This window comes from Rattus norvegicus, chromosome 3, assembly GCF_036323735.1.
Source record: "Rattus norvegicus strain BN/NHsdMcwi chromosome 3, GRCr8, whole genome shotgun sequence".
Taxonomy (NCBI): domain Eukaryota; kingdom Metazoa; phylum Chordata; class Mammalia; order Rodentia; family Muridae; genus Rattus; species Rattus norvegicus.
In genome coordinates this window covers 108,524,824-108,537,240 of record NC_086021.1, presented here as the reverse complement: position 1 = coordinate 108,537,240, position 12,417 = coordinate 108,524,824, and the positions used below count along the sequence as shown (strand labels likewise).

General features: G+C 46.9%; 1 protein-coding gene across 4 annotated transcripts in view; it reads left to right on the top strand.

Moving 5' to 3' along the window:
• Prr5l (proline rich 5 like) overlaps positions 1-12,417 on the top strand; it is a 170,446-nt gene that overhangs the window by 91,312 nt on the left and 66,717 nt on the right.

Below are 12,417 nucleotides of genomic sequence, written 5' to 3'. Positions count from 1 at the left end.
GCGTGGGATCCATAGTAAGTTAAGAGGCAGGAAAAGAATGTGTTGTCCCATTCTCCCACGGCCGGAGGGGTAGAGTCATGGTGATCAGGGGGGTACTCAGCTGAGAAACCACTCTCTCAGCCATCCCTTTCTTTCTTGAAGGGAGGCGTGGGAGCCGAGGCAATAGACAGAGACTAGTTGCCCCGGTGCGCTGGGCAGGCCACTGTAGCCAGGGGATAGCTCGCGGGGGACCTAGCCCCTGGTGGCGAGAAGCTCGGGACAGCTCACTGCGACTGTGTGGCAGGCGTTCACGGTGTCCCCTTTCCGCTTCGACTTTCGCGCCCGAGGGGCATTAGGCCGGGATTTCCTCTGCGCCTTCTGTGCGCACTGCGCGTTTTTGCGCGCAGGGGGCGCTATGGTGCCCGCGCCTCGCGACCAGACTCACGGTTCCCAGGGCTCATGCCCTGGACTGAGACAAGGACCAGGTGTACTTACAAAGGGTCCTGCAGGAATAGATTTTGGGGTGCTCCTCTCGTTGGCAGTAGGGGTTTCCCCGATTTCTACCCGCGCCCTGCTGGGGATCACATGCCACCGCCGCCTCTTCCTCCCCGGTGCCAGAAGCCCGCGTTTTGCTTGTCAGCAGTAAAGTGGAGAGTATTTATAGACGCCACTGCAATCCTGCGGTGTGCAAGGTTTCAATTACTGCGCTGCGTCGCGCCCCACAAGACGAGATGCTTACGCGCAGCGGCTCAGCTACACGTCTGCTGCGGAGACCCGCTTGGAAAAAAGTCTACTTGGGTGGAGTTTTGGAATTCTTGCCCATGCAAATTCAGATAAGGACCACAGCAGTCCGAGATAATCAGATAATCGCGCTTCATCCCATCAGTTTCTCCCAACCCCCAAGTCTCTCCCAGCTTCCAGCATGGCATCGATAGCTTTCAATACTGCTCTTTGGACCATTCATTAGAAGTAATATTTCCCCCACAGACTTCAAAATGTCGTTGCTAGTTCTGCTAAGTTGCTTTGGTGGTAGAAGGTGCTGTTACTGAAAACACGAAGCTGCCACGTGAGTCAGGAGAGAAATGATTTTAGCCACATTTTAGAATTAGTCCCTCATGAGATTCCTTATACACCTAAGGAGGGTGAGATGGTCTTCCAGGTGGAACCGGAGCAGAGGAAGCCTCATTCCAATACTGAGCTCCAGAAAGGACCACGGTACTGTGGAGAGTGGTGTCTGTAGCATGTTGCCTTCCGGAGATGAGAAGCAAAGATTAACCACGATACAAAGTTGTCTTCTAGCTCCTCCACTTCCACCCATTGTTCTAGCGTTTTAACCACACTTCTAAGAGCTGGACCTATTACTGTGTAAAAGGAAGTGGGAAGTAGAAATAAGCCTGCTTACAGTAGGTCTAACCTGAGTCTAGCTGGTTTCTGCAGCGTTGAAGCTCATTTCTTTCAGATCTGGAGGGGCGTGGTATGCATTTATTTCAGCGGGCGCGCTCTTAGCGGTATCTTTAATGTTGAAACGTTCAGAAAAAATCTGTTTCTGATTGTAAACACGTCTTCACACTTTATGATGACACTTTGCATTTAGACGGGTAATATTTCATGACCCTCATCAGCATGTTGGTGGAGCACTACCGTGTGCCCACTGAATAAGTGAGTGCACGGAAGCTCAGACAGTGTAAGTAGTCCCTTTTAGTCTGCATGGAGAGGGGATGGAGCTCAGGATAGATTGCAGTAGATTGCCACTCTAGGTTTGGAGGTTGGGGATAGCCTCCCTTTCTGTTGGATTTCTCAGACGTTCACCAGATAATCATATAGTTGAGTACATTTGTGTGTGTGGGGGGGGGGCAGCACACCGGTGAGAGAGAGAGAGAGAGAGAGAGAGAGAGAGAGAGAGAGAGAGAGAGAGAGGGAGAGAGAGAGATATGGAGAGAGAGAGAGAGAGAGAGAGAGAGAGAGAGAGAGAGAGAGAGAGAAAGAGAGATGTTTTGAGTCCAGAGGTCAATGTCATTGTCTTGCTCAGTAGATTTTTACTTTTGGAGTCAGGGCTGTTCACTGATTCTGCTAACTGGCTGGCCAGCAAGCCCTGGGACCTCCCTGTGCACAGCTACACCAGTGCCGGGATCCCAGCAAGTCTTCATGTCTGGCTTTTTGCATGAGGCCTGGGAATCCAAACTTAGGTCCTTATGCTTGTGTGGCAAACACTTTACCAATGAGCCATCTCCACAGCCTGCATGTTGTGTTGTTGTTTTCCAAATGTCATAGAGCAGCACAATTACTGAAAAAGCCCTTCGTCTTGTCGTAGAATGCCATCGCAATGTCTACCTGAAAACCTCACACTGATGGGCCTCACCTGAATGCTCCAATTCAGCTTCCTCATCAACTTAGTGTATGTTCAACATTTAATCCACTCATCTAGAGAAGGTGCAACAACTCAGTACAACCCTTGTCATCCTTCAACTCTGTTCGAATTTCTCTGTCTTAGTTATATGAATGTGTGTTCCTGTGGCCTTGCTTTGATCCAGTCTTGTACCAGGTAAAACAAATGCAAAATCTTTTCTAAATTGCAGACGAACTCTCTTTAGTCTTTTTTTTTTTCAGAAACCAGAACAGCATAGGATTGAACTAGCATGTGAGTCTCTGTGAATGCACGCTTACAATGGCTGTCATGAAGGACTTGGTCTGTAGAGGTAATCTGCCTCTATGCAGACTGTAAACATGTTAGAGGCAGTGCTTGTAGATGATGTTCATTACTAATACAGCAGAATAAATCAGTACTTCTGTGGCTGGAGATTGGAGGGAAGATATTTTTGTGTATCCGGTCTAGAATGCAGGGTGCAGCATCTGGGAGCAGTGATTACCTGGTAAGCAGAAGGCATTACTTTTATAAGGGAAGAGTTCACATTGGAGTCAAGAAGGGGGCCAGGAACATAGATGACACAAGACAGTGACAAGCCATCACAGATCAACTTGCGATAGTTCACATTTTGGCTGACTCCCATGTTCTCAACATAGTTCTAGTTTGCATGGCTGTTCTTGAGTCAGGAGTCAAGTGATCCACCAGCATGGGGGCGCTACAGTGGGGAAAAGGAAGGTCACAGGACTCAAAGGCCCAAAAGGATATCCACGGAAGGAAAGGAATGTGGACTCTATATTAATTTGGGGAGGTGTGGCCCTCTGTCACACAGCTGACTTGGTGACTGGTTCCTGGTTGTCAACTTGACTATATCTGGAATGAAGTACAATCCAGAATTGGAGGGCTCACCTATGGTCCAGATCTTGAGGCTGGAAGACACAAGTTTCTGACCTAGATCTTGGCATGGAGATCTTGAGGTAGAGTGGCCGTGAAAAGTTTAGGCCCAGGCAGAGTAAGTACATGCTTTCATCCCAGGATACTGAGGCAAGGAGATCTCTGAGTTCAAGGTCAGCCTGGGATAAAACAAGTCTCATATCCAGGCACAGTGGCACACAGCTTTAATCTGGGCCACACCTTCTGCTCAAGACCTACATAAAGACATTGGAAGAAGGAAGATTCACTCTTTGACTGCCCAGACTTACCTTGCCAGTGCATCTATTGGAACCTACTTCTACAGAAGACCAGCTAAAACGACCAGCTTTGGGAGACTGAGCAACTACTGAATTCTTAGATTTCCTACTCACAGCTGCCCCTTGTTGGGTTAGATGGACTACAGACAGTTAAGTCATCACAATTAATTCCCTCAATATAGAGAGACATCCTGTAAGTTCTGTGACTCTAGAGAACCCTGACTAATACAGTGAACAAGCTGATGTGGGTCTCAGGTGGGAGGGCGGTGGGGAGGTAAGCCCTCCCCCTCCTGGGAGAGCCTTTAGGTATTCTGTGCCAGCTTATAAGTGAGGGAGCCCTGGAGACCCGTTTCCATTCTAATTGGACTTGGCCCTTTGAGGTAACAGTCACTCAGCCTCTCTTTAAATATTCTTTTCTTATGCTTTGCCAGTTTATAGCCTTTGTAGATCAATGCCTGGATTTCGTTTGGGAGAAAGAGAGGGAAAAAGCCCAGAGGTGAGCGATTACCAAATTGGATTAATGTCTGTCTAGTGGAGTTTAAAGAAATACTGCTTGGTCTCTAATTACCATTATCGTAGAGTTTAAACACTCTATTAAATTGAAGCAGGCCTCAAAAAACCTCAGTATTTTCAGCTGTAACATATTTTAGAATTTCAGACACTTTTATATAGCATATAAGTGTATAGAGAATATTCTCTTTATAGGTACCTCACTCCACCCAGGTCTTACATTTCCCTAGTAGATAATTCATGACATCATAATAAACTGGCTTCATTTAGAAAGCTAGAAGTTCATGGCCAAGTTCAGCTACATTTCGAAGCTTCTGCAGAGCCCAGTTCACTGAGATACCTAAAGGGTATTGGACAGTGCTGAGCCGCCCTGATGATGACTCCTCTTGTCCGTGGTCTATGGGAGAAGTTGGTAAACGCTAGCCCCAGATGCTGGCCGGCATAATTATGCGTGCAAATGCTCTGTGCGTAATTACATGTTACGTGGAACTATATGATAACCCGTGCTTTTGTCTGTGCCCTCATGCTCCTTCCTCGGTTCTGAGGTGTCAGTAGCAGAATCTCACACACATACCAGGCTCAGGTTCCGCGACACCTCCTGTTTCTCCCTTCTCTTCTTACTTTACAGAACTTTTTCCAACCTTGCTGGTACTTTTTGACACTGGCTGAGTTTTTCGGTTTTGTGGAAGGAGTTGGGTTGCTTACAAATTCAAGGATTAAGGAAAGGACTGTGTTGGGTGCCTTTGTTCAGAGCACTGGGGTATGTGTCGGTTTCAGGAGAGCCTGGAACAATAGCTAAAGGTTTATTTCTGTCTCCTTGCTCAGAACCGGGATGTGATCCTACCTCTGGTTCTGAACTATGTCTGTATAAGCTGGCTCTAAGCTGCCTCAGACCCTGTCACAACCTGCTTCCTGACCTCAGCAGCGTAATTCCTCAGGGTAAACCCTTTCATATTTGCTGTTGAGTGCTACATAAATCCTTTGGAACTGACTCATCATCCTTTCCCGGATGTCTCCGGGAGACCAACTAGACTTCTGCAGTCATTTAGAGAACTTTTAGCACCAGGCCTCTGTCTCCCCGCTCCCCCTCATGGAACCCTGCGGCTATTTCCTTTGTGAAATCTGCAGGCAAAATTAGTGGGTGGACTCGGTAATCCTGGGGTTTGAGATGATTAAAAATAACTTCTCCTACCAGAAAAACCCTCATGGCGTGACCTTTTACACACACACACACACACACACACACACACACACACACACACACACACCTGCCCAAGGTCAGTCTCAATGCGAAGTTGTTACCTTGTTATTAGTGCTAATGTATCAGATTCCCCAGGAGATGGTCCAGGAATCTATCTGCTCTTTCACCCTTTATTCATGGTGCCATTCATGGTTTCAGTTAACTATAAGCAACCCGAGTATGAAAACGTAAGGTGGGGAATTCCAAAAATAAACAATTCATGTTTAAAATTACACCCTCCTGTTCTGAGAAGTATGTTGAAGTCTTGCTGTCCCACCATGCGTTGTCCAGCACACACCTTGTGTGCATCTAAGGGAGGCATCCCAGTACCCCATTGGATGCCTCAAACTACAAAGAGGGGTGAACTTTATGTATTCCATATTTTTTTCTAAGCACACATACCCATTGTCTTAACTACATTTCCTGTTTCTGTGATAAAGCAACTTACTGAAGAAGGTGTTTACTCTAAGGAAGTGTATAACACACCAGGACGGGGATGTCAAGGCAGCAAGAGCTTGATGAAGTTGACCACATTACATCCACAGAGATACGTGACAGTGCAGGAACAGAGAGTGATGAACCCACTGGTCACCTCCCTTCCTCTGTCTATATAGCTTAGGATCCCAGCAAAGGAATGGTGCCACCCACAGTGGGCAGATCTCTCCACTTCAATTAATACAATCAAGGAAATCCCTCACAGGCATACACATCTCCCAGGTGATTCTAGGTTCTGTCAAGCTCAAGACATTAACTTACACCTATAATAGTTTATTTATAAGTGAACGGATTGATAAAAAACAGAGCCATATACTGCATTAAAGATTTGTGGTTAGTGTTCATTATTAAGTAAAATCAGAGTTACTTGTACACAAGCCTTGCAACACTCTAACAGTGACTCTGATATACCATTGGCCATTACTGAGTTTGCCCTTTGTGTGTGTGTGTGTGTGTGTGTGTTTCTATCCCTTTCATCAATCATGACCAATTCTTTTTATTTTCTCTTCACTACACCCCCTATATGAGTTGTCTTTATAGCCAGCAGAGTAGGTGTTGGATGCGATAGTGTCATTCTGTCCTAGTCTTACAGAGAAGGCATTATCTCCTTTTTTGAGCAGTGGTGGCAAATGCTTTTTAATCCCAGCCATTGATAGGGAGAGGCAGGTAGATCTCTGAGTTCAAAGCCAGCCTGACCTACATACATAGTGAGTTCCTGGACAGCTGGGGCTTTACAAAGAAACCCTGTCTCAAACAAACAAAACAAGACAACAATAAATCAAAAGCAACAAAGGAAGCTCTTACCTATAAAAGTTTGTTGTCCCTTTTCAAAGTCTTACCCACTCTTAGTTCCCACCCTCCGGGGTCATGGGCACAAATGGGCGCCTGTAGTTTTCAGTTGACCTTCGATGGGTCATTTCAGTTGCAATCTAACATTTGCCTTTGTTTGTTTGACCTGACCATCTTCAGCTGTAACCTTGGTGGCCTGCTACAAGGATGGTACTATTTTTAGATGTTTCCTAACAGACTCTGGGCTCAATGCAGGTAGTTTCTTTAGTCTCTCCCCACTCTGCACCCTTCCTCCCCCAGTGGCTTCCTCCACTTAGGTCTTGCTATACCCTGGAGTGCTGTTGAGTTACATAGACTTTGGCTTCCATGAAATGGCTGCATTGAGTCCGCTCTGCTCCTTTGCTGAGGCTCTCCCTGACCTATTACCTGGGCAGAAATTTACATTCTCTTCATTCTTTATGGAAAAGCATTTTATCTCTGAGAGAGGACAGACTTTTCAAAAACCAGCACATTTAATGTGGAGCATATTTCCCAGCACTTCAAAGTGCCTTTGGCTGCCAGGCAGTAGAATTTGACTGCGCCTTCACCCGTCAGTGTTTTATATATATTATGTGTCAGAAATGTAATTTGCTCCATAACGGTGTGTCTCTGCTACGGCCTGTGTCTAGACTTTCTGGCTTACCATGGGATAGACACTGCAAAATCACTGTGAATGACATTCACAGGCCACACCCAAACCATGTGCATTCCAGGAAACTTGATGTTTAAGTGGGGGTGTCAAGGTGAGCATATGGAAGTGTGGTATTTCCCACAGTTTCACTTAACTTGCAGGAAAGAAGGGGGATTTGGTGGTAATTATACAGTGGGTTTCTGGTCCAAGTAGTCATATAGGTTAGTTTCACTTGCAGGTGAAACTAAGTTACCAGGGTCCTGAGTCCTGTACGCAGTTAGTGGCCTCCTGAGTCGAGGTCAATCCTTGAGCTTGTATTCTGTTTGCTCTGATGTAGAAGACTGACTGAATTTGGACGCGTAGGCTCTCGGGCTCCCAGGGAGTGCTGAGAAAGATGCTCATCTTTCTCCTTGGGCCTTTTCCATGTTGTTTGTAGGAGCCAGTGTCTGTCTTGCCCATGCGGTCCTGATCTACATGTCCCTGGAAATGCTAATGCTTAGACAGATCCGTGCTGGTCAGCAGTGAGGAAGACAATTTTCTGGCCTCTCTGAAGTAAGAAGGCTGCTCTTCAGGGGATTTAGAAAACAGCCCTTTAACCACTTCATTTGAACATTCCCATTAGGTACTTTCAGGGTACCCGATGCTGTTGCTTGGCATCAGGTTACAGTGTATGACCTGGGTGGAGCCTTTGCCTTAGAGGATTGGTCAGACTCAGAACGAACGAACGAACGAACGAGCGAGCGCTAAGGGCTAAGTATAAGACTGTAGCTTGCCAAGATAAGTGCTCTGGAGAAGCAGGTCTCCTGTGAGGGTTGCCCAGGTGAGGTAGAAAGCCATGTGCTGCTCACAGGTGGAAGTGAAGGGTGGCGTTCAGCTTCTTGGCAGCCTTTGCAGCCAGCACATGCATGTGTAAAGTTTAGGAGCCCAGACTTTGAGGTCCTGTAGGATCTGTCTTTGGGGCACTATTGCTAGTTTTCTGCTTTGGGGGCAAGTGACTCCCAGTGCTTCAGTCTCTCCATCTACTACCTAGGAATTATAAAATGGTCAATAAGCTAATAAAAGTAGCTAGCCTCTTTGGATTTTAGTGGAAACTATTGACAATAATAAATGTAAACTGAGGCCTAGTCCATCACAACCAGACTTTAGTGATGGTTAATGTTAATCTAAGCAATAGTAATAATGACAATATATGTGCCATGTTAGGCATTTTATTTGATGAAAAAATTCCACTCTTTTTTAGTTGTCTGTCTGTCTGTCTGTCTGTCTGTCTGTCTCTCTCTCTCTCTCTCTCTTTCTTTCTTTCCTTCTTTCCTTCCTTCCTTCCTTCTTTCTTTCTCCCTTTCTTTCTCTCTTTCTTTGAGACAGGATTTCTCTGTGTAGTCCTGGCTGTCCTAGAACTCACTCTGTAGACCAGGCTGGCCTCAAACTCAGAGATCCACCTGCCTTTGCCTCCCCAGTGCTGGGATGAAAGGCATGTGTCACTGCCACTGGGCGGTAATCCCACTCTTAATAGTAATAGTAGCTTCTTCCTGTCCTGGCTTTCATCTGATGGACTGTGGATTTGGTTTCTTGCATTGGTTTGAGGGGTTTTGCATTGCTGTATGTCTCTGAGATTGCTGGAACGCTGTAGGCTCACCCTGTCTCCTTGCGTCTTTGTGTAGAACACAGAGGGTGATGAGTTTCAGTGGAAGAGTGGACTTTTGGATGACAGTAAGCTCAGACAGGGAGAAATGGAATTAAGAGATGAACTTTGATGCAGTTGTGGGTTGTAGCCCATCGTAGGCTGAGGTTGGTTGAGGGCTGTGCAGTGTTGGGGGCTCTTGTGGGGGTCTCTCAGAGTGCCTACTCTTGATACCTCTGAGTAGGGTCAACAGGCAGGTGACCACGCAGCTGGCCAAACAGAAGAAAATGCTGGTTAGCGGGAAGAGATTTTTTCAAACCCTTAGGAAACTGATAAAGTCAACAGACCATGGGAAGAGAAGTGGCTTGTCCTGGTCTGAAAATGCTTGGTGCCATAGTCTGTGAAGGGATAAAACAGAAATTTTTATGTTTGGTCTTTAAAGGGCCAGTCAGCTGGATACTTTTGAATTAGTAGTCATCAGTTAGAATTTTTTTTTAAATCACATTTAAGAAAATCTGAGGTCTGGGGAGATGGATCAGAGCAAACGTGAGGGCCCAGGCTCACATCTTCAGCCGTTACATTAAAAAGCCGACATGGCTGCCGAAGTCTTTAACTCTGGCATTGTAGGAAAAGAGACAGGCACATCTCAGGCTCTTGATAATCAGCCATGCTAGCCAGAATGTCAAGCTTCCAGCTCAGTGAGAGATTCTGTCTTAGAGGAACAAGGTGAAGAGGAATAAAAGCAGACACCAGCAGTTGATTTCTTCCTCTGACCTCTGCTTGCATGTGCATGCATGTAGAACCACATAGCCATGCGAGTATAACACACACAGACACATACACACACACACTCACATACACACACACTCACATACACACACACTCACTCACACACATTCACTCACACACACTCACACACACACACACACACACACACACACACACACACACACATATCCTGGGCCTTCTCTTGGGAAAGAACAGGTGACTGGCGTAATAATATCTTAATGTCAAGTTGACTGGGTTGTGCAGTTGACAGCCTTCTTTGACCCGGGTAGGTGCTGTTTAGTAAGATAAGTTGGTCACCATTTTCTCACTCACTGTCCTGGCCAGTGCCTGTTGAGCTCTGTTGAGTCCTCTTGAGTCACTTTGTGTTGCATGTTATAAAGACAAAACAACAACAGTGTGACAACTCTGTGTGTGTGTGTGTGTGTGTGATGACTTCATCTTTCATTTCCCTTTCCGTCAGCATCTACTTCTGGCCCCCAGGTTCCTACCCACAGCAGCCTTGCTGTAGAATTCCTATACCTGCGAATAAAACAGAGTGGGCAAGCACGTGGACAAGTGGAGTGTAATTGTTAGCCCTGTACCTTCCCGATCAGAGCCAAGTTTTGCTCCTAACCACCCTCTGGGCACTGCCTTTGAACAAATCGGAAGAAAGATACCCTTTCTCCCTGGCTTGTCTTTTTTTTTCTGGGTTGTAGGAGCCACCATCGATGTCTTTGTTTATTTGAATAAATAACTCAGATTCCTATTTCAAACTCAGAAAGCACAGAAAGGCATGCACAAAACAGACTTCACTGGTGCACCTGCCACTCAGCCATGGCTGCAGTGGGAACGTTTGCTCGGTGTCTGGCCCAGGGTTCTAGAGTTCATTTACGCTCTACAGCAAAGTATAAAACAGACCCCCCAGCTGGTGTATGGCAGTGGCAATGGCAGAATGATATACGTTCAGCTCCGCGGTCATCCTTCTTTCTTTCGAAACCTCCCTGGACAGCATCCATCGATGCATAGCATACACAGTGGTGGTGATAAGACCACAAAGGTGGTGGGGAGGAGGCTCTTCGGTGGTGGTGAGAATTAATCAAGAGGTGAAGGGAAGAAGAGGATGGACTGCAGGCTTGAGACTGGAGAAGAGGGTGGGAGATGTTTTATACAGAGGGCCCAGCATGTGGGAATGCCCTGCTCGGGGAGTAGATGGTGATGGTGGAGGAGATAACACAGGCCCGTGAGTCGTCATGCAGTGGTTGGAGGCATGAGTGTTAGAGGCTGGCCCAGAGTTCAGTCTCAGAACTCGGGGGAGTCTGTGAGATGACATGAATGGTGTGCGGGCTGTGGGCTCTTTGTTGGACTCTTGTCTCATCATACTCTTAGTATGCGACCTCAGATAGAGTTGTCACTGTACCCCCACAGCTTTCTCTGTGTGATGGGTCACTGGGGAGCCAGGGCAAGGTCTTCCCCAGGCTTTGGGTTGCTGCAGAGTGTGAAATGTGTGACCCGTTTCTATTTGAGCACATGTGAGTAGAGGTGTCCTAGTTGGTGACCTGTTGCTATGAAAAAGGCCATGACCAAAAGCAACATAGGAAGGAAGGAAAGAAAGGGTTTATTTTATCTTAGAGCTTATAGTCCATCATGAAGGGAAGTCAGGGCAGAAACCTGAAGGCAGGAACTGAAGGAGACCACAGAGGATTGCTGCCCACTTAGTGCTCACTTCTGTATGCTGCCTGTTTGCTTTTTTAAAAAACGATTTATTTATTTTATGTATATGATTACACTGTAGCTATCTTCAGACACACCAGAAGAAGGCATCAGATCCCATTACAGATGGTTGTGAGCCACCATGTGGTTGCTGGGAATTGAACTCAGCTCTGGAAGAGCAGTCAGTGCTCTTAACCACTGAGCCATCTCTCCAGCCCATCTGTTTGCTTTAAATACCCTAGTACAATCTGCCTGGGGAGGGGATGGTGCCACTCATGGTGGGATGGGCCCTCCTGATCCATCATCAGTCAAGGAAATGTCCTTCAGACTTGCCTACAAGCCAGTCGCATGGGAGTGATACTTCAGTTAGCATTCCCTCTTCACAGAGGATGCTAGCTTGTATCAAATTGACAAAAACCTGACCAGCACAACAGGTACCGTCTGCAGGTGCCCCTTGGTCTGTCTTTGAGAGGAGGATGAATGCACGGCAAGTGCCCATATCTGGCGGGCCCCAGGCACTGGCTCAGCCATTTCCACCATCCTCACAAAGGCAGCCCTGCTGCAGTAAGAGGATGGGTCAGCTGAGTAACCCTGCCTGTGAATGGGGGCTGAGCCCTAGTGAGGCCCGGCATTGCAGGGAGACACTGGCTCTTGTGTTCAGGATGCGAGGCAGGAGCTGCTGAGGACAGGGAGCATGTGAAGTGGGCCGTTTCTGTCTCCCTGGGAACTGGGTTCTCCTCTTGTTCTAGGAGCTTACATCAGACTGGGTGGCTCTGTCTTTGACTTTGTTATTTACACTCAAAGTGGCTTTTTCCTGGAAGCCTCCAGTCATCACCAGCCACACACTTCTTTATTTTAAGCTGCTGTGTCACAATTCTACTTCCTTTTTCAGAGGCCAGGCTGGAGCCTTAGTGGACTTCATTTGCACGTTTATCTTCTTTTGCCCTCGTAGTGTGCTGGGCCTGGTCCCTATATCACTACCCACGGCCTGACCCTGTCCCTGGGCCCTGTCGTCAGCCTTGGCTTCAGGCTCCATCTCCATCCCCATTCCTAGGTCCTATCCTCATCTCTATCCTCTCTCCA